This window comes from Procambarus clarkii, chromosome 68 (genome assembly GCF_040958095.1).
Source record: "Procambarus clarkii isolate CNS0578487 chromosome 68, FALCON_Pclarkii_2.0, whole genome shotgun sequence".
NCBI classification, from domain to species: Eukaryota; Metazoa; Arthropoda; class Malacostraca; order Decapoda; family Cambaridae; genus Procambarus; species Procambarus clarkii.
In genome coordinates, this window is record NC_091217.1 from 4660933 (window position 1) to 4688337 (window position 27405).

At 49.3% G+C, this 27405-nt stretch overlaps 1 protein-coding gene across 2 annotated transcripts in view; it reads right to left on the reverse strand.

The window, feature by feature from the left end:
- Positions 1 to 27405, reverse strand: part of LOC123774794 (serine-rich adhesin for platelets) — a 226400-nt gene that overhangs the window by 54231 nt on the left and 144764 nt on the right. The window lies entirely within an intron of this gene.

Here is a 27405-nt window from a genome sequence, read left to right on the forward strand (position 1 = left end):
CAGCAGCATAACAAGGTTTCAGACCATCCTCAGATGATAACAAGGTTTTAGGCCAACATCCGCCTGGTTCACAAGGATTCAGACCAACCTCAGCCCAGATCACAAAGTTTCACACCAGCCTCAGCCGAGATGCCAAGATTTCAGACCAACCTCAGCCCAGATCCCAAGATTTCAGACCACTCTCAGCCCAGATCTCCACCGGTCTCCACCGATTATTGAACCTAAACAGCCAATCGGTGATTGTGACGAGCTGGACCCGAGGGTGACTGTACCATCAGCACCAAAGAGAATTTTAACTAGCACAATCCCTATCTGCCGGCGCTGTCACCATCGGCACAACATCCTTCCCTCCACCATCACCATCATTACACTCATCGCCACTCTTACCACGACCATTATCGCCACTATTACAATCACCACCATCACCATCTCGTGATAATCTCCCGTTACATTATGTTTCCAGAATGATAACAGAAGAAGATGGCGACGATTCCCAGCACTGTCCGTCCTCCAAACATCGAACTATCGCTTGCAGTCTAGTGGGCGGTGGGGCTCTTGGCACTGCCCCGAGGGCCAGTAGCGGTGCCCCCGAGTGCCAGTAGCGGTACCCCGAGGGCCAGTAGTGGTGCCCCCGAGGGCCAGTAGCGGTGCCCCGAGGGCCAGTAGCGGTGCCCCGAGGGCCAGTAGCGGTGCCCCGAGGGCCAGTAGCGGTGCCCCGAGGGCCAGTAGTGGTGCCCCGAGGGCCAGTAGCGGTGCCCCGAGGGCCAGTAGCGGTGCCCCGAGGGCCAGTAGTGGTGCCCCGAGGGCCAGTAGCGGTGCCCCGAGGGCCAGTAGCGATGCCCCGAGTGCCAGTAGCGGTGCCCCGAGGGCCAATAGCGGTGCCCTGAGGGCCAGTAGCGGTGCCCTGAGGGCCAGTAGCGATGCCCCGAGGGCCAGTAGCGGTGCCCTGAGAGCCAGTAACAATGCCCTGAGGGGCCAGCAGCGGTGCTGATAGGGGGGTAGCAACAAGGGGGAGTAGCACGCTGGCCGACGACCCTTTGGGGGGACACTACACCATGTGATGCTTAGCGTTATGCATCCCAATCACATGGTCATGTGAGGCCTGCCTCTCTCTCTCTCTCTCTCTCTCTCTCTCTCTCTCTCTCTCTCTCTCTCTCTCTCTCTCTCTCTCTCTCTCTCTCTCTCTCTCTCTCTCTCTCTCTCTCTTAGCTCACTTGAAGTGGTTGTTACATGATCATAATATACCAAACTGTGACGGTCCATTGGCCCACACGAGGCAGCTTCTGTTTATATCCACCCAAACTCATTCATATATATGTCTAAGCTACGCTTGAAACAACCCATCGGACCCACGTCTACTTAAATCACTCTGAAGTTTGTTCAGTGAATACACAACTGTGGTCCGTATTTACCCACGTCTATCCTGAATCTAAACTTATCCAAACGTGGACAAGGTGACAATCCTGGAGGACAAGGTGACAATTCTGTACGACAAGGTGACAAACCTGTGCTTTGGCAGATGCTGGCACATCTGACAGTCGCTGCCTTGCCACAAGCACTCAGGTGTTTGACGTGTTGCAACGATTGATCTAATGAAGACACAGGTAAAATATGATCATATTCACAGCAAAACATCATGTCTAATCAGAAATTTGCAAAAGCTGATTTCATCAGTCGTGATGTTGTGATAATCAGAATAGTCTCAATGGCCAAGTGACCTGTCACATGGCAGCCTCCGCCACCATGGCAGCCCCAGCCACCATGGCAGCCCCAGCCACCATGGCAGCCCCAGCTACCATGGCAGCCTCAGCCACCATGGCAGCCCCAGCCACCATGGCAGCCCCAGCCACCATGGCAGCCTCAGCCACCATGGCAGCCCCAGCCACCATGGCAGCCCCAGCCACCATGGCAGCCTCAGCCACCATGGCAGCCTCAGCCACCATGGCAGCCTCAGCCACCATGGCAGCCTCAGCCACCATGGCAGCCCCAGCCACCATGGCAGCCCCAGCCACCATGGTAGCCCCAACCACCATGGCAGCCCCAGCCACCATGGCATCCTCCGCCACCATGGCAGCCTCCGCCACCATGGCAGCCCCAGCCACCATGGCAGCCTCCGCCACCATGGCAGCCCCAGCCACCATGGCAGCCTCCGCCACCATGGCAGCCCCAGCCACCATGGCAGCCTCCGCCACCATGGCAGCCCCAGCCACCATGGCAGCCTCTGCCACCATGGCAGCCCCAGCCATCGCATGTGGTATGCGAGTGTGACAACCACCAGACAAAGGGGGAACACATCGTGCTAATGTTCATCATTATAGAACTGCCAAAGCAAAATTGCCAACGGATTCTTTCGAAGAGAAATTGCAAGTCCATCTGAGAGGGCGGAGAGCGACCCACAGAACAGCTTGGACACTGGCCAGCTAAGTTGAGCATTCAGGTGTGGCGACGGTCATTTGTTTCATCAGCACTGTTTGTCAGTTGATCCAGCACCCACGACTTATCGCTACTCGCTATGATGTTACGATGTGTCGTATAGCTACTCGCTATGATGTTACGATGTGTTGTATAGCTACTCGCTACGATGTTACGATGTGTTGTATAGCTACTTGCTACGATGTTACGATGTGTCGTATCGCTACTCGCTATTATGTTACGATGTGTCGTATAGCTACTCGCTACGATGTTACGATGTGTTGTATAGCTACTCGCTACGATGTTACGATGTGTCGTATCGCTACTCGCTACGATGTTACGATGTGTCGCATCGCTACTCGCTACGATGTTACGACGTGTCGCATCGCTACTCGCTACGATGTTACGACGTGTCGTATGTCATCCAGTTCTCTCGAGTTGTCACTTGCTGAAAAATGCAACTGTTCTTCTTAACCAGGAACACTGGAACTCAAGCAACCTCCTCACTGGCGGCGGCTCCCCCTTCCTGTCTTGTCAGCCCAGGATCTTATCTCCGTCCCAGCTTAGAAGCAGGGAAAAAGTATCTTACGAAACTGAATAATGTCCGAGGGCAGTGAGGAGGCAGCAGTCAGGCAGTGACGAGGGTTCGCATTTGAACTTTTCGAAAATGGTATTTATTTCCCTGCGCAAAAGACCAATCCCACGAGTCAAGATCTGTCAATTCACTCCTTTTTTCTTGGGCTGGACAGTAGAGCGACGGTCTCGCTTCATGCAGGTCGGCGTTCAATCCCCCCCCGACCGTCCAAGTGGTTAGGCACCATTCCTTTCCCCGTCCCATCCCAAGTCTTTATCGTGATCGTTGTTGTTGTTGTTATAGATTAAGCTACTCGTAACAAGTTCCAAGTAGCACGGGCTATGGTGAGCCCTAAATACCTGGTTGATGGGGTTCTGGGAGTTCTTCTACTCCCCAAGCCCGGCCCAAGGCCAGGCTTGACTTGTGAGAGTTTGGTTCACCAGGCTGTTGCTTGGAGCGGCCCGCAGGCCCACATACCCACCACAACCCGGCTGATCCGGAACTTCTCTTAGAAAACAGTCCAGTTTTCTCTTGAAGATGTCCACGGTTGGTCTATGGCTCTTCGTGCTCGAAGTGTCTGATCCTTCATCTTCCCGACTTGTGCCTCACTTTGAGTACCCGTCCCAGGTATAGTGCTACTAGGGGGGGGGGGGTTATCTTGAAGTTACCTTGTTACATTCATGCTTTCGGGGCTTAGCATCCCCGCGGCCCGGTCGTCGAACAGGCCAGGGGGGGGGGGAGGGGGAAGGTTTCCCTTCAACTTATCATCACCATTATCCGCTGCCTCAAAAAAGTGCTTGTCTACTGTGTCTACCAGTATGTATGAATCTACCAGTATGTATGAATCTACCAGTATGTATGAATCTACCAGTATGTATGAATCTACCAGTATGTATGAATCTACCAGTATGTATGGTCCAGGACGGACCGAAACGTCGTCGTCCCTTCACCTTCTAGTGTGTGGTCTGGTCAACTTACTTTAGCCACGTTATTGTGTCCACCAGTTTTGCTCTCCATGTCTCATATCCTCCTTCGTTGATTAGTATATTTTCTTGCTGTTAACATCACCATCTTAGCCCCTCACCCCCCCCCCCTTGCAACTGTAATTGTCTTTTCAATATCTCTCAGGCGTTTGCAATTGCCATATTCCTGTCTAGACTTCCAGTATTTGATCTCAACATATTGGTTCAATCTTCCCGTCTGTCCTCCCAGCTGTCTCACAATCACAATCGTCTTAACAATCACCTCCAATCTGCTGCTCCAGCTCCTTAACTACCTCCTCCTCCTCCTCCCGGCCCATCCAGCCATCTCAAGACTGAAATAAAAGAGATATGATAATATCATTCTTTTAATTAGCATCTCCCTGAGGTCTCCAGTTGGCTAATAGAGCAGGAACCTGATTCACGAAGCAGTTACGCAGGCACTTACCAACCTGTCCATCTTTTCTCAATCTTTGGCGGCTTTGTTTACAATTATTAAACAGTTAATGAGCTCCGAAGCACCAGGAGGCTGTTTATAACAATAACAACAGTTGATTGGGATGATTTCATGCTTGTAAACTGTTTAATAAGTGTAATCAAAGCCGTCAAAGATTGAGGAAAGATGTACACGTTCGTAAGTGCTTGCGTAACTGCTTCGTGAATCTGGCCCCTGGGTCAATACATTCTTGCAAGATGCATGCCGAAAGGAGCAAGGAGCCGGAGGCTCGTGTTCCAGATGGAGTGCCAGGTATACTTTCCCGCCAGGAACACCACATCTGTTGTGTTCCAGACTTTCAGACGATTAACGGGAGATATTACCGCACCTGCGGCAGTAACGGGAGATATTACCGCACCTGCGGCAGTAACGAGAGATATTACCGCACCTGCGGCAGCCTGAGAGACCATTACCGCACCTGCGGCAGCCTGAGAGACCATTACCGCACCTGCGGCAGTCTGTTCCCTTGTTACCGCACCTGCCGCAGTTTGAGACATTACCGCACCTGCCGCAGCCTGAGAGACCATTACCACACCTGCGGCAGCCTGAGAGACCATTACCGCACCTGCGGCACCATTAGAGGTTATTTATAACTCGTACCCAAATTACAGTCACGATTATTTCATTTACCTAAAAATAAGCAGTGTTAAACTTTATACCTGACACAGGAAGAGCCTTATACCTGACACAGGAAGAGCCTTATACCTGACACAGGAAGAGCCTTATACCTGACACAGGTAGAGCCTTATACCTGACACAGGTAGAGCCTTATACCTGACACAGGTAGAACCTTATACCTGGCACAGGTAGAGCCTTATACCTGGCACAGGTAGAGCCTTATACCTGGCACAGGTAGAGCCTTATACCTGGCACAGGTAGAGCCTTATACCTGGCACAGGTAGAGCCTTATACCTGACACAGGTAGAGCCTTATACCTGCCACAGGTAGAACCTTATACCTGACACAGGTAGAGCCTTATACCTGACACAGGTAGAACCTTATACCTGGCACAGGTAGAGCCTTATACCTGGCACAGGTAGAGCCTTATACCTGGCACAGGTAGAGCCTTATACCTGGCACAGGTAGAGCCTTATACCTGGCACAGGTAGAGCCTTATACCTGGCACAGGTAGAGTCTTATACCTGGCACAGGTAGAGCCTTATACCTGGCACAGGTAGAGCCTTATATCTGACACAGGTAGAGCCTTATACCTGACACAGGTAGAGCCTTATACCTGACACAGGTAGAGCCTTATACCTGGCACAGGTAGAGCCTTATACCTGACACAGGTAGAGCCTTATACCTGACACAGGTAGAGCCTTATACCTGACACAGGTAGAGCCTTATACCTGACACAGGTAGAACCTTATACCTGGCACAGGTAGAGCCTTATACCTGGCACAGGTAGAGCCTTATATCTGACACAGGTAGAGCCTTATACCTGGCACAGGTAGAGCCTTATACCTGGCACAGGTAGAGCCTTATACCTGACACAGGTAGAGCCTTATACCTGACACAGGTAGAGCCTTATACCTGACACAGGTAGAGCCTTATACCTGGCCCAGGTAGAGCCTTATACCTGACACAGGTAGAGCCTTATACCTGGCCCAGGTAGAGCCTTATACTTGACACAAGTAAAGCCTTATACTTGACACAAGTAGAGCCTTATACTTGACACAAGTAGAGCCTTATACTTGACACAAGTAGAGCCTTATACCTGGCACAGGTAGAGCCTTATACCTGACACAGGTAGAGCCTTATACCTGGCACAGGTAGAGCCTTATATCTGACACAGGTAGAGCCTTATACCTGGCACAAGTAGAGCCTTATACCTGACACAGGTAGAGCCTTATACCTGGCACAGGTAGAGCCTTATACCTGGCACAGGTAGAGCCTTATATCTGACACAGGTAGAGCCTTATACCTGACACAGGTAGAGCCTTATACCTGACACAGGTAGAGCCTTATACCTGACACAGGTAGAGCCTTATACCTGACACAGGTAGAGCCTTATACCTGACACAGGTAGAGCCTTATACCTGACACAGGTAGAGCCTTATACCTGACACAGGTAGAGCCTTATACCTGACACAGGTAGAGCCTTATACCTGACACAGGTAGAGCCTTATACCTGACACAGGTAGAGCCTTATACCTGGCCCAGGTAGAGCCTTATACTTGACACAAGTAGAGCCTTATACTTGACACAAGTAGAGCCTTATACCTGGCACAGGTAGAGCCTTATACCTGACACAGGTAGAGCCTTATACCTGACACAGCTGTCCACCCAGCTGTCAGGCTTCCTGTCATAACACACAACGTAACTGTCCCTATCATTCCCTTGTTACAACTTGACATTAGGTTGTTACAACTTTTTTTTTACATCTTTTTAGAGTTGTTACGTCTCTGTTTCGTCTTTATGACGTGTTTGTACGTTTTTACAACATGCTAAGTGGCTTGTTACAAGTGAACGGTGTTAAAACCTTGTTGGAACGTTGTGGCGAGTTTGTGAAAGGTATTAAAAACCTTGTTGGAACGTTGTGGGGAGGTTGTGAAAGGTGTTAAAAACCTTGTTGGAACGTTGTGGCGAGGTTGTGAAAGGTGTTAAAAACCATGTTGGAACGTTGTGGCGAGGTTGTGAAAGGTATTAAAACCTTGTTGGAACGTTGTGGCGAGGTTGTCGTTTGGTTGTATGATTGGCGGGAGATTGTTTCGTGGCTCTGTCAGCACGGCAGGCACCCTGGCTCCCCTCCCCCCCTCATCCTCCCGTAGTTGGCACACTCTGGCACCGCTCCAGCTCCTGTCAGGGGTGCCACCTGCCTTCCTGGCACCGTGATGGCACCCACTCTGGAGGAGTAGAGAAGACTGGGCCCTGGGAGGGAAGACTGGGCCCTGGGAGGGAAGACTGGGGTCCTGGGAGGGAAGACTGGGTCCTGGGAGAGAAGACTGGGTCCTGGGAGAGAAGACTGGGTCCTGGGAGGGAAGACTGGGTCCTGGGAGGGAAGACTGGGCCCTGGGAGGGAAGACTGGGCCCTGGGAGGGAAGACTGGGCCCTGGGAGGGAAGACTGGGCCCTGGGAGGGAAGACTAGGCCCTGGGAGGGAAGACTGGGCCCTGGGAGGGAAGACTGGGCCCTGGGAGGGAAGACTGGGCCCTGGGAGGGAAGACTGGGTCCTGGGAGGGAAGACTGGGCCCTGGGAGGGAAGACTGGGCCCTGGGAGGGAAGACTGGCCCCTGGGAGGGAAGACTGGGCCCTGGGAGGGAAGACTGGGCCCTGGGAGGGAAGACTGGGCCCTGGGAGGGAAGACTGGGTCCTGGGAGAGAAGACTGGGTCCTGGGAGGGAAGACTGGGTCCTGGGAGGGAAGACTGGGCCCTGGGAGGGAAGACTGGGCCCTGGGAGGGAAGACTGGGCCCTGGGAGGGAAGACTGGGCCCTGGGAGGGAAGACTGGGCCCTGGGAGGGAAGACTAGGGCCTGGGAGGGAAGACTGGGCCCTGGGAGGGAAGACTGGGCCCTGGGAGGGAAGACTGGCCCCTGGGAGGGAAGACTGTGCCCTGGGAGGGAAGACTGGGCCCTGGGAGGGAAGACTGGGCCCCTGGGAGGGAAGACTGGGCCCCTGGGAGGGAAGACTGGGCCCCTGGGAGGGAAGACTGGGCCCCTGGGAGGGAAGACTGGGCCCCTGGGAGGGAAGACTGGGCCCCTGGGAGGGAAGACTGGGCCCCTGGGAGGGAAGACTGGGCCCTGGGAGGGAAGACTGGGTCCTGGGAGGGAAGACTGGGTCCTGGGAGGGAAGACTGGGCCCTGGGAGGGAAGACTGGGTCCTGGGAGGGAAGACTGGGCCCTGGGAGGGAAGACTGGGCCCTGAGAGGGAAGACTGGGCCCTGGGAGGGAAGACTGGGTCCTGGGAGGGAAGACTGGGCCCTGGGAGGGAAGACTGGGTCCTGGGAGGGAAGACTGGGCCCTGGGAGGGAAGACTGGGCCCTGGGAGGGAAGACTGGGGGATATTAAGGTCTTTGACAGGACGAATGTGCCACGCAAGACAGGAAGAAATCCCGCAAAAGAACTCAATGACAGGGAGGCACCTCTCTGACCCCTCCTCTCTCTCTTTCTCTCTCTCTCTCTCTTTCTCTCTCTCTCTCTCTCTCCCTCCCGTCCCTCCACCAACTTCATCTCATTTAGCATGCCAGTACCCGTCTCACTCTCTGTCCGTCCGACGGGAGCATATTACCCTCCTCGAACCCTTGCCTGTCACACCCCCTGTCTGGCGAGGCTGCTCACCCCGTACATCTGGAATGTTATCACCGCCTTCGAACCCCTTCCCTTCCCCTCTAAACATAAGGGCGCACAACAAGCCCACCTCTCCCGGTGTTAAAGTTACCTCCATAAACACTTTTGAAAGAGCAGCTGATCCACCGGGTTGTGTACGTTGAGACTGCATGGAGCGGGCAACTATAACAGCCTGGTTGAACAAATCGTCAGCTTAGTCAGAGATCAGGGTGCTGGGACATCATTGCTCGTCCTCGGAGACACATGTATTAGGGTACTGACTCGACCCGAATCTGTCATGTCTTCTTGGCTTGGGTTTTCAATTTCCACCTCAGTGTAAGTACCTGGTTGATGGGGTTCTGGGAGTTCTTCTACTCCCCAAGCCCCGGCCCGAGGCCAGGCTTGACTTGTGAGAGTTTGGTCCACCAGGCTGTTGCTTGGAGCGGCCCGCAGGCCCACATACCCACCACAGCCCGGTTGGTCCGGCACTCCTTGGAGGAATATATCCAAGGAGAATAAGTGTGTATAGGGAATGTTGGTTAACATTTTCCGTGTCTTGGTGAAGATATTGTGGTGTGTGTGTGTGTATGTGTGTGTGTGTGTGTGTACGAGCCTAGTTGTGCTTGCGGGGGTTGGGCTCTGGCTCTTTGGTCCCACCTCTCAACTGTCAATCAACTGGTGTACAGATTCCTGAGCCTATTGGGCGGTATGTCACACACACACACGTGTGTGTGTTTGTGTGTGTGTGTGTGTGTATGTGTGTGTGTGTGTGTGTGTGTGTGTGTGTGTGTGTGTGTGTGTGTGTGTGTGTGTGTGTAATTACCTAAGTAATTACCTAAGTGTAGTTACAGGATGAGAACTACGCTCGTGGTGTCCCGTCTTCCCAGCACTCTTTGTCATATAACGCTTTGAAACTACTGACGGTCTTGGCCTCCACCACCTTCTCACTTGAGCTTGTAAAAGCACCTTCATCACCTTCAGTGATTAAGTGCTTAATTGCACACTAGTTTCTTTATCAGCTACCTCACCCTGTCAGGGTAAATGAGACAAATGTATGTGAATGCATGTATGTGTGTATATATGTATGTGTATGTGTGTGTGTGTGTATGTATATGTATGGGTATAAAGCAAATATGGAAGCTGATCAGAATTACATTTCACCTTTGTGAATGTACATTAATGACGCTATGTAAAAGACACATCTAATACTTTATGTAGGGCGTACGTAAATCTGTGTATCTTTGTATTTACGTATGTAGGTTAGCTTAGCATTTTAAAAGCACCGAATCACCTTCTGTGGTTGAGTGTTCAATAAACCCTTGAACTGTATGTTTAACACTTCTCTAACCCTGTCCATGGAGGACAGAAGAAAATGTATATATGCTGGTTAGCATTGTAAATGTGTGGCCACGTCTGTGGTAGAAAATAATAAAAAAAAAAAAAAAAAAAAAAACCTTCTCACTGAACTTGTTCCAACCGTCTACCACTCTATTTGCGAAGGTGAACCAAAATTGTGTGTGTGTATGTGTGTGTGTGTTGTGAGAACATCAGCTGGTTACTCCAAGGAATGTTACTCCCCGTTTAGTCCCATGGGTTACCAAACACACACACACAAAAAGGTCGAATTAATCCCACAGGTTAACAGATCAAACAGCATTTACCACGTGTAAAAGTATGTTTAGACCCTCGTGAGCCTGGGTCATCCAGCACAGTTTGACCTAAGTAACTTACGTGTCTGAACTAAACGACGACGGTGGTGGAACAAAATGCCCAAACCATTCAGCTCCTGGAGTTACTGATTCTATCTGGCAATAAGGAGATTCGCCCTTACAGGAGACTGGCCTTTTGAACCTTGTGCGCGTGGTGATCCCTTCACTCAAATGTTCTTTAGACCACTCATATACGCCCCCTAGTGTTATATATAACCAGGGGGGGGGGTAATGCTTTCTCCTGATAGTTCCCCTCCCCAGGGAGACATATATTACGTTCCTATACTATAGGGACGTCCCTATATACATGCTGGTAGTGGACATCTCCCTTGTTCGGGTCCCTGTGTGCCCTGCTCAGGGCCCCCTGTGCCTCAGTGTTCCCTAACTCACAACTCCTCACTCACAACCCCTCACTCACAACCCCACACTCACAACCCCTCACTCACAACCCCTCACTCACACGCACCCTCTCAGACTACAGAAATAACACGAGTGCACCGCTCTCTCATCAGCGTCCTTGCCAACCAGAGCCGCTCGTAATGGCCCTGGTGATATAATGGTGATGGCACCGTGCCCCGGGGCTCAGGTGGCACGCTGATCACTCTGATGTGCTGGTGCCTGGCACTCTCTGTGTGTGTGCCGGGGGTGGAGGTATAGGGTCAGGCAGCACTCTCCCCTCACCACTCAGATCAAGAGGTGTCTGTGTCTGTCTCTCACATGGGCGAGGAGACACACACACACACACACACACACACACACACACACACACACACACACACACACACACACACACACACACACACACACACACACACTGTACACCTGTTGATTGACAGTTGAGAGGCGGGAGCAAAGAGCCAGAGCTCAACCCCCGCAAACACAACTAGGTGAGTACACACACACAGATGAATCACAAAGATACCAGAAAGATCTTTTTCCCTCCTAAATAAGTGGAACAGTCTAAACGAGGACATAGTCCAAGTCAATCCGTTTCACAGTTTTAAACATAAACACGATAAGAAAAACAAGTGAAAAGAGTCACTGTATTCTACTACCGATGGTCGAAAGGCGGGGCTTAAGAGCTGATGCTCGACCCTACAAACTCAACCAGGTGAATACAACTAGGTGAGTAAACACACACACACACACAGGTGCCTCCTCTGGTTCTATTAACGAGGTTACCTCACAATTCGTGTCATATGAGACAGATGTTGAACTTGAGATGCTCGTGGTGATCGCATTGTTCAGGTGGAGCCTAATTAGCCTGTTACAGTCCACACACACAATGCTCATGACTACACTATTGATAACATTGAGAAAATCAGTAGGCGCCATAAGGAGGGATTCGAACCAGTACACTGAGCATACCCACGCACAGTACACGCCTCAAACCACTAGGCCATGATATGCCACAAAAAGTAGTGATCAGGACTGATCTCCTCTCAACTAACCACTAACCAAACGCTACTAACCAACAGTTCAACCATAAAATGACCTAATCTGAGAGGAGAACTATGCCCGCTCGTCAACCCTCGTCGCTGTGTTAAAATTAAGTACATTTATTATTATTATTAACATCTTTATTGCCAAAATTAATTACAATTTTACCTAATCTGAGGATTTCAATTAAGTCTTATTAAAGTGAGGATAATGGTGGTATTCACTGTCACGCAGGACAGAGGGTCATACACGAGACAATAGGTCTAAACTGTAGGCTGAAGCACATATATATCATTGGTTACAATCAATGTTTTAATGCATGAATATGGAAAACAAAACTTGAAGTACTCCAGCCAACCATCCCCCAAAGGAAACCAAGAATCCTTGAGGAACCTGTAAGATCAATACCCCAGTAACCGGTGCCTGGGAGCCATCTCCCTAGCCTGTGGGGGGCCCGCTTGTAGCCAACCTTCACCTGCCCAACAGCCTCAACCAAGATTTACTAAGAACAATTCAAATGAAGCTCAACGAAGAATTGTCAGGCTAAGAACAGCCTTGTACAGTCCAGGGTCCAGATTCACGAAGCAGTTACGTAAGCACTTACGAACGTGTACACCTTTCCTAAATCTTTGACGGCTTTGGTTATATTTATTAAACAGTTTACAAGCATGAAACTTCCCAATCAACTGTTGTTATTGTTATAAACAGCCTCCTGGTGCTTTAGAGCTCATTAACTGTTTAATAGTTGTAAACAAAGCCGCCAAAGATTGAGAAAAGACGTCCAAGTTCATAAGTGCTTGCGTAACTGCTTCGTGAATCTGGCCCCAGGGCTCTATCTTTACAGCAAGGCGGCACCTGATGGCCGGGATTGGGGACTCCCACAACCCACTCCAGGTGCACTCCACGGCACACACTTCCACACATCAGTGATAAAATCAGCGCAAGGAACTGATCAACAAAAGCAGTCAATACGTCCAAAATAGATCAAGCGACAAGTGTCCGCCTGACCTCCGAAGACGCTTATCAAACACAAAAGCAACTCAAACCGCGTGCTGGGTGAGGGCGTGCTGGGTGAGGGCGTGCTGGGTGAGGGCGTGCTGGGTGAGGGCATGCTGGGTGAGGGCGTGCTGGGTGTGGGCGTGCTGGGTGAGGGCGGGCTGGGTGAGGGCGGGCTGGGTGTGGGCGTGCTGGGTGAGGGCGTGCTGGGTGCAGACGGGCTGGAGGGCGCTGCTCCCGTTAGTACGGCCATTAACACGTTAGAGAGGCAAGCAGCAGCAGCAGCAGCAGCAGCAGCAACAACAACAGCAGCAGCAGCAGCAACAACAACAGCAGCAGCAGCAGCGGGGGCGTTTAACAGCCTGGTTGACCCGAGACCGCTCCTCCTGGGATGGTGGGATGGGGTCACTGATCCTCAACACCAGTCACCTCAAGGGGTGAATGGTGTTGTCGTGTACACTCTCAAGGATCACTAATGGCCAACACCTCTCTCATTCACATCACACACCATCACGCAAATCATTCGCATAAACAATCCGACAGAACAAACACACAAAACACGAACACCGCGCAAACAAACACCTCATTTTACACAGCCTCCTTCATCACGGCCCCCATTCCCCCCCCCCTGTCAGTGTGGTGGGGGGGGGGATGAAGCAGGTATAGCGAGATTTGTCGATGGCTAAATTAGACGCAGCGCTGTAGTAATAAGATTATCGGTACCTTTATTGACACAGTCCCGGTTCGACTCCCAAAACAGGAAGTCAAACCGGAGGGTACAGGGCTCTGTGGTCCAGTTGTATCAGGGTATATCCCTACAGGAAGGAACACGTAATATATATATATTCTATGCGCTGACCGGAAGAGCAGCTTCGGGAACAGCGCTGAGACTTCGTCAGACGTCGTTGATGTCCCCCGCCACGGGGGAGCTGGGGCCAGATTCACGAAGCAGTTACGGAAGCACTTACGAACATGTACATCTTTCCTCAATCTTTGACAGCTTTGGTTATATTTATTAAACAGTTTACAAGCATGAAAACTTCCCAATCAACTGTTGTTATTGTTATAAACAGCCTCCTGGTGCTTCGGAGCTCATTAACTGTTTAATAATTGGAAACAAAGTCGCCAAAGATTGAGAAAAGATGCACAAGTTCGTAAGTACTTGCGTAACTGCTTCGTGAATCTTGCCCCTGGTGTTCTGTAGAAGGGGAATGTGAGGGGGGAATGAGGGGGAGGGGTGCCGGAAGGGGTCGGAGATGCATCACATGGGTAGTAAGAGTCACTCCGGGCAAAAGGCCAGTTGGCACTCCTCTGTTCTTTCCCCTGGCACTTGTGTGGCAGCTACTACTGCCGCTACTATCACTTGCAAGTAGCAGTTTTGCAACAGCGGAGCAACATGGCATCCCTGCACACACACACACACGCCAAATATCACAACAATAAACACTAACCCGAACTATGACAGACCCCCAGCTGCCCTTGACAAGCATAAGAAGGTGAGGAGCTGTTCACTTGAGACAGTTAAGCAAGTCCCAGCTGTGTCTGGGTACAAGTGACAGGATGAACAACCCAGCGGGTTTTCTTCCTATTGGGGAGTGTAGTACATTCTGCTATGGCGGTATGTTTACTCACAAGATGAGTGGCGCTGCCCAATAAACTCGCCCCTCGGGGCAAAATTTTAAAAGGTGCTGGAGAACATGCTGGTGGCAATAATGGAGTAGCTAGAGGCCAGTGGACACCCCTCGTGACCACTAATCAACACGGGGTCACAACACCAGCTTGTAAAGGAAGTTGACCAGACCACACACTAGAAGGTGAAGGGACGACGACGTTTCGGTCCGTCCTGGACCATTCTCAAGTCGATTGTCTTGAGTCGACAATCGACTTGAGAATGGTCCAGGACGGACCGAAACGTCGTCGTCCCTTCACCTTCTAGTGTGTGGTCTGGTCAACATACTTTAGCCACGTTATTGTGACTCCTCGCCTGCATTTGTAAAGGAAGTTATCAGCAGAATGCGCTAAGCCATAATAACAATATCGCACTTAGAGATGGAGTGAAGGAAAAAGTACCCAACTACCTGCGCAATCGGGGATTGAACCCCGGCCATGCAAGAAACAAAACCGTCGTTATACGGAACAGTGTAAGTGTATGATCCTGCTTAGGAAACCTCTTAAGAGTTCTACAACACAAAACTTGAACTCTTACAAGAAACGAAGGAATGTGTTGGTTTAAACTGGAGTTCAAACCAACATATTAAGCACAACATTGAAGCACGGAGGAGTTATACAAGCGGGGTCCCGCAGGGGTCGTTGTCTGGTCCCACTCTGTACCTGCATCACATAACTGGCAAGTGAAGAATTAGAACTTCGGTTTCAACTCTTTTCCCCTGTCGTAGCTCAGTCGATTAAGAATTAGACTCCTTTGTGGCGATGTTCCAAGATGGTACAAATCTAACTGGGAGAAACAAGACGAACATTGACTGCAGGATTCTTCAGAAAGACGAAGATTGTGCTCATACAGATGGTTCCTAAACCTTAACTCGCCTAAATGCCAGGTCATGCGGAGGAGAACAAGGTAAAGAAAGCTGGCGGTGCTGAGCACAATGAAGGAGAAGAGTGTCACAATATTAGTGAGAGAAAGGACTCAGGAAAGAGAAAGGACTCAGGAAAGAGAAAGGACTCAGGAAAGCGGGTGTAACATTGAATATACCTTTACATCAGCAGCATATGCTAAGCTGACCCACATCAGCAACGCATTCACGAATCTAAGCATATATATGCTTTCTCAACGTTATGCATCGCATACACCCGCAGCATCCAGCTCACATAATACATAATAAATTATAAGCCATTTATGGCCTTGGTACCCAATTAATAACAGATTAGTGATGGATGAACTAACAAGTCAGACTGAGGGAGATGAATCTCCCGTCATTTTACTAACGGGGAAATGATTTAGACGTACAAAATACTTAAGGGAATATATAGTTACTGACAGAGTGTTTGCCAGAGTGTAAATGTGTAGCAACTCATCTTCTCAACTAACTCGCTCCATTTGTTACAGAATCAACAGAATACGTTAAACAATTTGACATATTAGTGTAATTAAAGCACCAAATAGGAGACCAGGAAGCATGGTAGGAAGTGCAAAATTTCCCCGTTATAATGCAGATGTTGCAACCCGCTCTCGCACAAGACAGCACATATATGACTTATTGCTTATAGTCAATATGTACATAAGTGGTCTATTCCAATTTATATTTTTTTCTTAAAGACACTAGATGAATGACACTAGGCATCTCACAAGAATGGGTGAGATGCCGAGCTTGCTTGAACGCTGAAGCTTCGGCGACTAATCTGAGTATCTAGTGGGCCATTTTTGGTAAGCAGAACTGGCGCTGTGGGATGAACCAAACGTCGAGTTAAGGGGCCTAAATGAATGCTCATTCAGATCCTAAGAACAACAGCCTGGTGGACCAAACTCTCACGAGTCAAGCCTGGCCTCGGGCCGGGCTTGGGGAGTAGAAGAACTCCCAGAACCCCATCAACCAGGTATCAACTAGCGCTTCCTCTCGAGTCCCTATACACAAGTTTTAAATATTAGGAATTTCTTTTACAGTTTTATTAAACAATAGATATTTTATACAACATTTGACAATATCCTGAGTTACTTTACAATATATTTAAATATTTTAATTTTGTTTTATTATTTTATAAAACTGTAATATCAATATAGGTATAGATTAAGTACTAATTGTAATTAAGAAGCAATAAAATGCTTATCTTAACATACTAAGAAGGTTAGGTTAGGTCGTGGTTTCCTATTTAGCTTTTCAGGTAAACTCAAATATTCACAATAAATTAGTATATCACATATGTACTTATTCATAAGCAAAATATTGACAATAAGTGCGAGAACGGGTTGGATGATGCAATAGGTACGTTAAGAGATAACTCTATCAACATCAGAGGCCCGAGATTGTTCAGTACTCCCTCTAGTGCTGAACAATCTGAACAACTGGCCGACCTCTCATAGCGTTCAAGAGAACTGCTAAAATAGAACTATTAAAAGAGAACTGCTAAACACCTCCAAAGGATACCGGGCCAACCAACCGGGCTGTGAACAACCGCGTCCAACAGCCTGGTTGACCAGACGACCAACCAGGAGGCCTGGTTAGGGACCGGGCCTCGGGAAGGTTGATCCTCGGAACCAACGCAAGGTGGCCGCCAGGTAACGTACCTCTACAAGTTTCCCTTCACAACTGTGTCGACCAATTCGACCAGCTCCTGGCAGCAGAATCGCCACAGACGATTCTGCTGCTAGACATATAGTCTGTCCACTCTGTCTGTCTGTCTGTCTGTCTGCTCTTGCTCCTGTCAGTCTCTCCCACCCCCCACCCCCATCCGTCATGCCTGACGGGAGAATAAGTCTTGATTTCACCCCTCGTTATATTACTGTTGGTTGTGTGTGTGTGTGTGTGTGTGTGTGTGTGTATGTGTGTGTGTGTGTGTGTGTGTGTGTGTGTGTGTGTGTGTGTGTGTGTGTGTGTGTGTGTGTGTGTGTGTGTGTGTTGCTACTGAGACACGTCTCTTGCCTCATTTACTCTCATTTATCTTTAAGTCTTTTTCCTCTCTCTCTCTCTCTCTCTCTCTCTCTCTCTCTCTCTCTCTCTCTCTCTCTCTCTCTCTCCTCCTCCACAAGAGAATGTGTACCCTCAAAAATAATAAATCACTGTCTGTCTCCTCGCTATATTTACACTCCCACTCTCCTCTCTCATCTTTCTCTTCACCAATACCTGACTCTTCTCCCTTACTATATCTGACTCTTGTCTCTTCACAACATGTGACTCTTTCTCTCATGCTTGCAAGGCACGAAAAGATGCAAAAGAGAGCTGTGAGAATCGTTGCTTTAATCACGATCATCCTCGGATGATCATCCTCGGATGATCATCCTCGGATGATCACCCTCGGATGATCATCCTCGGATGATCATCCTCGGATGATCATTATTCGTAGAACTACAATAGTAAACAAGAGGAAAGAACTTAATATTCCGTGTGTAACTGACCGTATGACTGCTTGATGGGGTCCCTGCTTGATGGGGTCCCTGCTTGATGGGGTCCCTGCTTGATGGGTTTCCTGCTTGATGGGGTCCCTGCTTGATGGGGTTCCTGCTTGATGGGGTCCCTGCTTGATGGGGTTCTTGCTTGATGGGGTTCTTGCTTGATGGGGTTCTTGCTTGATGGGGTTCTTGATTGATGGGGTTCTTGATTGATGGGGTTCCTGTTTGATGGGGTTCCTGCTTGATGGGGTTCCTGCTTGATGGGGTTCCTGCTTGATGGGGTCCCTGCTTGATGGGGTTCTTGCTTGATGGGGTTCTTGTTTGATGGGGTTCCTGTTTGATGGGGTCCCTGCTTGATGGGGTTCCTGCTTGATGGGGTCCCTGCTTGATGGGGTCCCTGCTTGATGGGGTTCTTGCTTGATGGGGTTCTTGCTTGATGGGGTTCTTGCTTGATGGGGTTCTTGCTTGATGGGGTTCCTGCTTGATGGGGTTCCTGCTTGATGGGGTTCTTGCTTGATGGGGTTCCTGTTTGATGGGGTTCCTGCTTGATGGGGTTCCTGCTTGATGGGGTTCCTGCTTGATGGGGTTCTTGCTTGATGGGGTTCCTGCTTGATGGGGTTCCTGCTTGATGGGGTTCCTGCTTGATGGGGTTCCTCTTTGATGGGGGGTCCTGTTTGATGGGGTTCCTGTTTGATGGGGTTCCTGCTTGATGGGGTTCCTGCTTGATGGGGTTCCTCTTTGATGGGGGTCCTGTTTGATGGGGTTCCTACTTGATGGGGTTCCTGCTTGATGGGGTTCTTGCTTGATGGAGTTCCTGCTTGATGGGGTTCCTGCTTGATGGGGTTCCTGCTTGATGGGGTTCCTGCTTGATGGGGTTCCTGCTTGATGGGGTTCCTGCTTGATGGGGTTCCTGCTTGATGGGGTTCCTGCTTGATGGGGTTCCTGCTTGATGGGGTTCCTGTTTGATGGGGTTCCTGCTTGATGGGGTTCCTGCTTGATGGGGTTCCTCTTTGATGGGGGTCCTGTTTGATGGGGTTCCTGTTTGATGGGGGTTCCTGTTTGATGGGGTTCCTGTTTGATGGGGTTCCTGCTTGATGGGGTTCCTGCTTGATGGGGTTCTGCTTGATGGGGTTCCTGCTTGATGGGGTTCCTGTTTGATGGGGGGTCCTGTTTGATGGGGTTCCTGCTTGATGGGGTTCCTGCTTGATGGGGTTCTGCTTGATGGGGTTCCTGCTTGATGGGGTTCCTGCTTGATGGGGTTCCTGCTTGATGGGGTTCCTGCTTGATGGGGTTCCTGCTTGATGGGGTTCCTGCTTGATGGGGTTCCTGCTTGATGGGGTTCCTGTTTGATGGGGTTCCTGCTTGATGGGGTTCCTGCTTGATGGGGTTCCTCTTTGATGGGGGGTCCTGTTTGATGGGGTTCCTGTTTGATGGGGGTTCCTGTTTGATGGGGTTCCTGTTTGATGGGGTTCCTGCTTGATGGGGTTCCTGCTTGATGGGGTTCTGCTTGATGGGGTTCCTGCTTGATGGGGTTCCTGTTTGATGGGGTTCCTGTTTGATGGGGGGTCCTGTTTAATGGGGTTACTGTTTGATGGGGTTCCTGCTTGATGGGGTTCTGCTTGATGGGGTTCCTGCTTGATGGGGTTCCTCTTTCATGGGGGGTCTTGTTTGATGGGGTTCCTGTTTGATGGGGGTTCCTGTTTGATGGGGTTCCTGTTTGATGGGGTTCCTGCTTGATGGGGTTCCTGCTTGATGGGGTTCTGCTTGATGGGGTTCCTGCTTGATGGGGTTCCTGTTTGATGGGGGGTCCTGTTTGATGGGGTTCCTGTTTGATGGGGTTCCTGCTTGATGGGGTTCCTGCTTGATGGGGTTCCTGTTTGATGGGGGGTCCTGTTTGATGGGGTTCCTGCTTGATGGGGTTCTTGTTTGATGGGGTTCCTGCTTGATGGGGTTCCTGCTTGATGGGGTTCTTGTTTGATGGGGTTCCTGCTTGATGGGGTTCCTGCTTGATGGGGTTCCTAGTTGATGGGGTTTCTAGTTGAAGGGGTTCCTGTTTGATGGGGTTCTGGGAGTTCTTCTACTCCCCAAGCCCGACCCGAGGCCAAGCTTGACATGAAACCTGACTGAAATCAATGCTGTAATAGATATCAAGATGCCTAGGCAACCCCACACCCCACACCCCTGCACTGGCGGTCTCCTGGCTTTTTTTGTCGACGATCACCATCACCCAGATTTGATGACCCAAACTGCAATTGAACTCAGATCAGATTCATGACCTCCATTGAGAGACAACAACGACACTTCCCTGTACCATAACGACACTTCCCTGAGCCATAGATTGCCTCTCACCAGGTACAAGAATTCAACCAACTACGAACCACTTAGTTTGATGAAAGCCGGGACCACAGGCAACCTTATGTAACCTTCGACTTGAAGCAAAGTACAGCGTCTTGAAGACTGATGGTGTTGCCATAGAGCGCTCCCACTCCCCTAATTATTTACACCAGGGGTTCCCTCACCCGTCCCCTAGTGTGCTGGCGGAAGTGCTCATGTTGTGACAGCGAGAGATGGCTCCTATTCTGAGCGTGGAACTCGTATAAATAACTGAACCTCCACTCTGCACACAGACTTGTATGCCATAATCCTTGCACTCGAACGAGTATATGTCTCCAAAGTCGACACGTTAATTGTTAATGACTCCTTGTGAGTCTTGATTGCACTCAACTCCCTAAGACATTACGGTGAAGTGCTTGTGTCTGAAGCAAGACACAGATATAATAATATTATCAACGATGTTGTCTCCTACGGAACCCACTCCATATTGGCCTGAGAATGGATTATACCTGGAACATACCTGGAGAGTGTTCTGGGAGTTCTTCGACTTGTGATAACTTGGTCCAACAGGCTGTTGCTTGAAGTGAGAGGATTTCATTGACAATTATGTAATACCAGAAACAACCAAATATCTAGTTGAAATATCCAGTAGGTTAATGGGTGCAAGTGACTAGGCTCCTTACACCGGCCGACCACTGGACGACCACTGGACGACCACTGGAAGACCACTATGTAACTGGCTCACCACAGCTGGCAGTGCTCGGCTTAGACACTGTTGTGGGGGCAGTGACTGAACCACTTGTGCCATCAGAGACTAAACTGTGTAACTTCCTTAACAACATTATTTTTGGGGTTCAGTTCCAGAGCTTTTTATGTGTCTGTAACCTTTTCAATTACCGCCCACGGGATGGGTATGGGATGTTACTACACCCATGGGAGGAGCATGGGGTCCACTACCCCCATGGGAAGGGGGCAAGAGGTGCATAATCAATGACAAAATTTAAAATGTCTCTTCAATATATCTGATTTTTTTCTCTCTCTCTGCACACTCTCTCTCTCTCTCTCTCTCTCTCTCTCTCTCTCTCTCTCTCTCTCTCTCTCTCTCTCTCTCTCTCTCTCTCTCTCTCTCTCTCTCTCTCACTAATGTTTAAGACTAATGTTAACATTCGACCCTAAAGAGTACAAGCTTTCTTAAACCCCAAGACAAATTAACCAAGAGATAAATTCAACCCCAGACAATCTCGCCCCAGACTGACTAAATCCAAGACGCACTAAACCTAATAATATTCCTTTCGTAATATAATAAAGAGATTAGCAAAATAAAATTGAAACTATATACGGCATCTAACGCAAAAAAATATAATATTAATGTAAAAAAAGTAATGTACAATGTCCTCCATATGTACATTCTTGTACATATCGAACGTCGGGTTATTTACATTGTAAATCATCATGTATAACAAGGCTATTAAGGGTGGGCATTTAGCTCTAGACCTCACGCCTACAGTAGTTACTATTAGGTAAGCAGCTATTAGGTAAGCAGCTATTAAGTAAGCAGCTATTAGGTAAGCAGCTGTTAGGTAAGCACGGCAGTAAATATATATGACAGTTACTGTACTCTGATACGGTTCAGTTTGGCCCACCCCAGCACAGAAAACGGGGCATCGAATCATCATAATAATAATATGTAAGTTAAACAAACATAAATTTCCTAGTTCAGCGAGCCAATTAAAGCCGTAAAGTCAATTAAATGCGTAAATTACTCCATTAACTCCGTGACCTCGAGGGATGAATTAACTTGTGAGGAACTAAAGGCTAAATGCTTCATTAAGGAACAGGAATAGCCGAGGAAGCGGGTAATTTACGGGGACACTGCGTTATTCCGAGCAATATCGCGCCCCGCGCTCTCAAAGTCACCGAGCGCGGAGAGTATATGCGAGAGGTATATTATAGATTGAATATGTTGTACGAGGGACTACCTTGCGGTTACCGTGCGGTGATTTCGGGCCTCGACGTCCCCGCGGCCCGGTCTGCGACCAGGCCTCCTGGTTGCTGGACTGGTCGACCAGGCCTCCTGGTTGCTGGACTGGTCGACCAGGCCTCCTGGTTGCTGGACTGGTCGACCAGGCCTCCTGGTTGCTGGACTGGTCGACCAGGCCTCCTGGTTGCTGGACTGGTCAACCAGGCTGTTGGACGCGGCTGCTGCGACTCGAGGGATTACGTTAACAGATTTACGAACGGGGGGGAAGAATAAATAAAATAAAATAAAAGATGGGAGAGGGAGAAGGGAAAGGAGAAGAACGAAATAATGCATGGGAGGACGAAGAGGAAGAGGAGAAACTGTAATAAGAGAGGAGAGACGAAAGATAAGACTGTAGAGTATCACAAGGACAGCAGCACCGCTCCTGTGCCAGTTACGGGCTCACCATAGCCCGTGCTACTTGGAACTTGCTCCGAGTAGCTGAATCTATAACAACAACAACAGTATAACTACTATACTTAGTGACCACAAGTTACGGGATCCTCCACAGGTCAACTTTAGAGGTTTTGAACACTTTTCAGAATCTTAAGATAAAGTGGATTAAGTTGCGTCTCTTTTTTTCCAATTAGGCGCACCACTTGCCTATTGAGGAGACTATACGCCCTCAGTGACCTCTGACCTCGTACAGACGAGAAGTGTTATACACAACAGTTGTGACCTCTATAATCTGTGGAAATGTTGGAGAGAACCAGCACCAGGTGTGGGTATTGTGAGGCAGGAGAAGAGTGAGGAGTGAGGGGTAGAGTGAGGGTTGAGGGGGTAGAGTGAGGGAGAAAGGGGGGGTAGAGTGAGGGAAGAGGTGGGGGTAGAGTGAGGGATGAGGGGGTAGAGTGAGGGTTGAGGGGTAGAGTGAGGGAAGAGGGGGGGGGTAGAGTGAGGGATGAGGGGGTAGAGTGAGGGTTGAGGGGTAGAGTGAGGGATGAGGGGGTAGAGTGAGGGATGAGGGGGTAGAGTGAGGGTTGAGGGGTAGAGTGAGGGTTGAGGGGTAGAGTGAGGGATGAGGAAGTAGAATGAGAACACGAAAACAGAAGTGATGGCGTGTCGAGGTCGTGGGTGTGACTAATGTTTGGGCTAGGTCACGGGTGTGGCCACGGGTGTGGCCACAGGTGTAGCCACGGGTGTAGCCACGGGTGTAGCCACGGGTGTAGCCACAGGTGTAGCCACAGGTGTAGCCACAGGTGTAGCCACGGGGTGTGGCCGCTCCAAGCAAAACAGCCTATTGGACCAAACTCACACAAGTCAAACCTGGCCTCGGGCCGGGCTTGGGGGAGTAGACGAACTCCCAGAACCCCCATCAACCAGGTATCAACCCCCTCCCGTCCCTCCCCCCCCCCTTCCCGTCCCCATGACATCTCTTCATAATTAATAATGTTATATGGAGTCTTCGCTAATCATAACTTGGCTCACGTCAAGTTAGTCGTTCAGGCAAATGATACGCTCTTTAAGGCTGTTTACATCGTGTACGCCAGGTGATTGGCGGAACGGGAAGGAGGATACGACCAATCAGCGACGGCTATGAATCTTCGCTAGATTAATTTTTTTTTCGGTGGCGTGACGAATAGCTGCGCTTCCGTCACTTGTGAAGTTAATGCCCAATCGGTGCTTCTCGTAGTGCTTAAGTGTAGGTTAGTGGTGGAGCGTAAGTGGCACTCAACCGACGTGAATAGCACTCAAGCAGCAAAGTATCTACTGAACGTCTTAAAGCTGTTAAGTTCTACTCGTTCCTACCGGTGAATGGTTCCGGGAATCAAGGTCCTCCGCGGCCCGGTCTCTGTCCAGTGCTCCTGGCTGGCGCTTAGGTCAACCAGACTGTTAGACGCCGCTGCTCGCAGTCGGACGAATGAATCCTAGCCCGGTTGATCAGGGGGGCCAGATTCACGAAGCAGTTACGCAAGCACGTACGAACCTGTCCATATTTCCCCAATCTTTGGCGGCTTTGTTTACAATTATTAAACAGTTAATAAGCTCCGAAGCACCAGGAGGCTGTTTATAACAATAACTAACAGTTGAATGGCAAGTTTTCATGCTTGTCAACTGTTTAATAAATGTAACCAAAGCCGTCAAAGATTGAGAAAAGATGTACACGTTCGTAAGTACTTGCGTAACTGCTTCGTGAATCTGGACCCAGAAATCCTTTGGAAGCGTATATAAAGTTCCGATAATTTAGCAGAGCAGGTAGGGAGGATGTAGCCAATAGAGAGAAAGGTTACCTCAAGCTAGCAGCTGATTGGCGGAGCGTGTATGAAGGCTTGGGCCCAATGAGAAGTTACCATAATTTGTTAAGGACATGACCTCAATTCGTTATTATCACCGCCAGAACCCTCCCCTTGAATGGCTGTTAACGTTTCTTGTTATTTTAGCTACTCAGAACGAGGTGTTCATGTAGCACGGGCTATGGCGAGCCCGTAATGGCTGTTAACGTATCTGGTGATTTATACACCTCGGCCAAGCGCCCCATTAAGGGCACTTCAAGCATTTTAAACTGTAAACTGCCAGTTTACATCATAACGAAACACCAGCCGTTAACTGCCCTAAACTTGCCTGTCCAACGGAACCCAATGTTGTCCACTGTTCAACGATAAACCTACCGTTGTTTGTTTACTGTTCAACGGCTAAACTACCGTTGTTTGTTTACTGTTCAACGGCAAAATTACCGTTGCTTGTTTACTGTACAACGGCAAACCTACCGTTAGTTTGTTTACTGTTCACCGGCAAACTACCGTTGTTTGTTTACTGTTCAATGGCAAACCTACCGTTAGTTTGTTTACTGTTCAACGGCTAAACTACCGTTGTCAACTGTTCAACGTCAAAACTACCGTTATTTGTTTATTGTTCAACGGCAAAATTACAGTTCTTTGTTTACTGTTCAACGGTAAAATTACCGTTGTTTCTTTACTATTCAACGGCAAAATTACCGTTGTTTCTTTACTCTTCAACGTCAAAACTACCGTTATTTGTTTACTGTTCAACGGCAAAATTACCGTTGTTTGTTTACTCACTGCAACAATGCCAATGCTGTCACCCCAGTCAGTTCTGTTCCAAGAAACAGAGCCCCTTACTGTAGTACAAGTTGTAACTACACACTTGTCTTGTGTCGACTAGATCTTCTAATTGTCCCTTGGTACAACAACCAGGCAATTCAGCTGTAATTGGAGTGTAATTGTCGCCTCGTTTCAAAACCTTTCTAGAAAACCCAGCAGGTAATGTGTCCGACTCTTGCCTACACACACACACACACACACACACACACACACACACACACACACACACACACACACACACACACACACACACACACACACACACACACACCTGTACACACCTGTTTCAAGAACCTGTACACCAGTCGATTGATCTGTTGAGAGGCGGGACCAAAGAGCCAAAGCTCAACCCCCGCAAGCACAAATAGGTGAGTACACACACACACACACACACACACACACACACACACACACACACACACACACACACACACACACACACACACACCAAGCCAGTGTGTGAGGCTAAGACCGTCAGTAGTTTCAAAGCGTTATATGACAAAGAGTGCTGGGAAGACGGGACACCACGAGCGTAGCTCTCATCCTGTAACTACACTTAGGTAACTACACTTAGGTAATTACACCCACACTACTCCTAGAGGCGAGACACTTGACAATAAATGAGAAATGGAGAAAAGCAAGAGACAGATACAGAGACAGGAATTAAGAGAGATGAAAAGATGAATGGGAAAGGGAAATGAAAGATGAAATAGAAATAATGGAAAGGAAAAGGAACAATAAAAAAAACTCTGAGATAAATGATAAGGAAAAGTAAATGTAAAAGAAAGATAAAGAGGAATAACAGAGTGGAACAGAAATAATCTAAAAGGAAGAAAATGATGGAAGGACAAGAGGTGTGAAGGAAGGACAAGAGGTGTGAAGGAAGGATTTGTAAGAGAAGAGAAATGACTGAAAGGGACAGCAAGAAGGAAGGAAGGAAGGAAGGGAAGAGGGAGGAGGAGAAGAGGAATAAGAAGAGGGAAGGAGCCTCCACACTGCCGCATTGTGCGGTTAAAACCTCTGAATTCAATCGATTTTGCCAGAATTTAAAGCTGCCGCCTCCAGCTTGTTGCCATAGCAACACAGGACCTCCTTCAGGTTGCCATAGCAACACAGGACCTCCTTCAGGTTGCCATAGCAACACAGGACCTCCTTCAGGTTGCCATAGCAACACAGGACCTCCTTCAGGTTGCCATAGTAACACACGACCTCCTTCAGGTTGCCATAGCAACACACGACCTCCTTCAGGTTGCCATAGCAACACACGACCTCCTTCAGGTTGCCATAGTAACACACGACCTCCTTCAGGTTGCCATAGCAACACACGACCTCCTTCAGGTTGCCATAGCAACACACGACCTCCTTCAGGTTGCCATAGTAACACACGACCTCCTTCAGGTTGCCATAGCAACACACGACCTCCTTCAGGTTGCCATAGCAACACACGACCTCCTTCAGGTTGCCATAGTAACACACGACCTCCTTCAGGTTGCCATAGCAACACACGACCTCCTTCACGGTTGCCATAGCAACACAAGATCCTCAGGTTGCCATAGCAACACAAGATCCTCAGGTTGCCATAGCAACACAAGATCCTCAGGTTGCCATAACAACACAAGATCCTCAGGTTGCCATAGCAACACAAGATCCTTCCTCAGGTTGCCATAGCAACACAAGATCCTCCCTCAGGTTGCCATAGCAACACAAGATCCTCCTACAGGTTGCCATAGCAACACAAGATCCTCCCTCAGGTTGCCATAGCAACACAAGATCCTCCCTCAGGTTGCCATAGCAACACAAGATCCTCCCTCAGGTTGCCATAGCAACACAAGATCCTCCCTCAGGTTGCCATAGCAACACAAGATCCTCGATCCTCCCTCAGGTTGCCATAGTAACATAAGATCCTCCCTCAGGTTGCCATAGCAACACAGGACCTCCTTCACGGTTGCCATAGCAACACAAGATCCTCCCTCAGGTTGCCATAGCAACACAAGATCCTCCCTCAGGTTGCCATACAAGCACTAAGAACTGTGCCATGTATATATTGCTCATACTG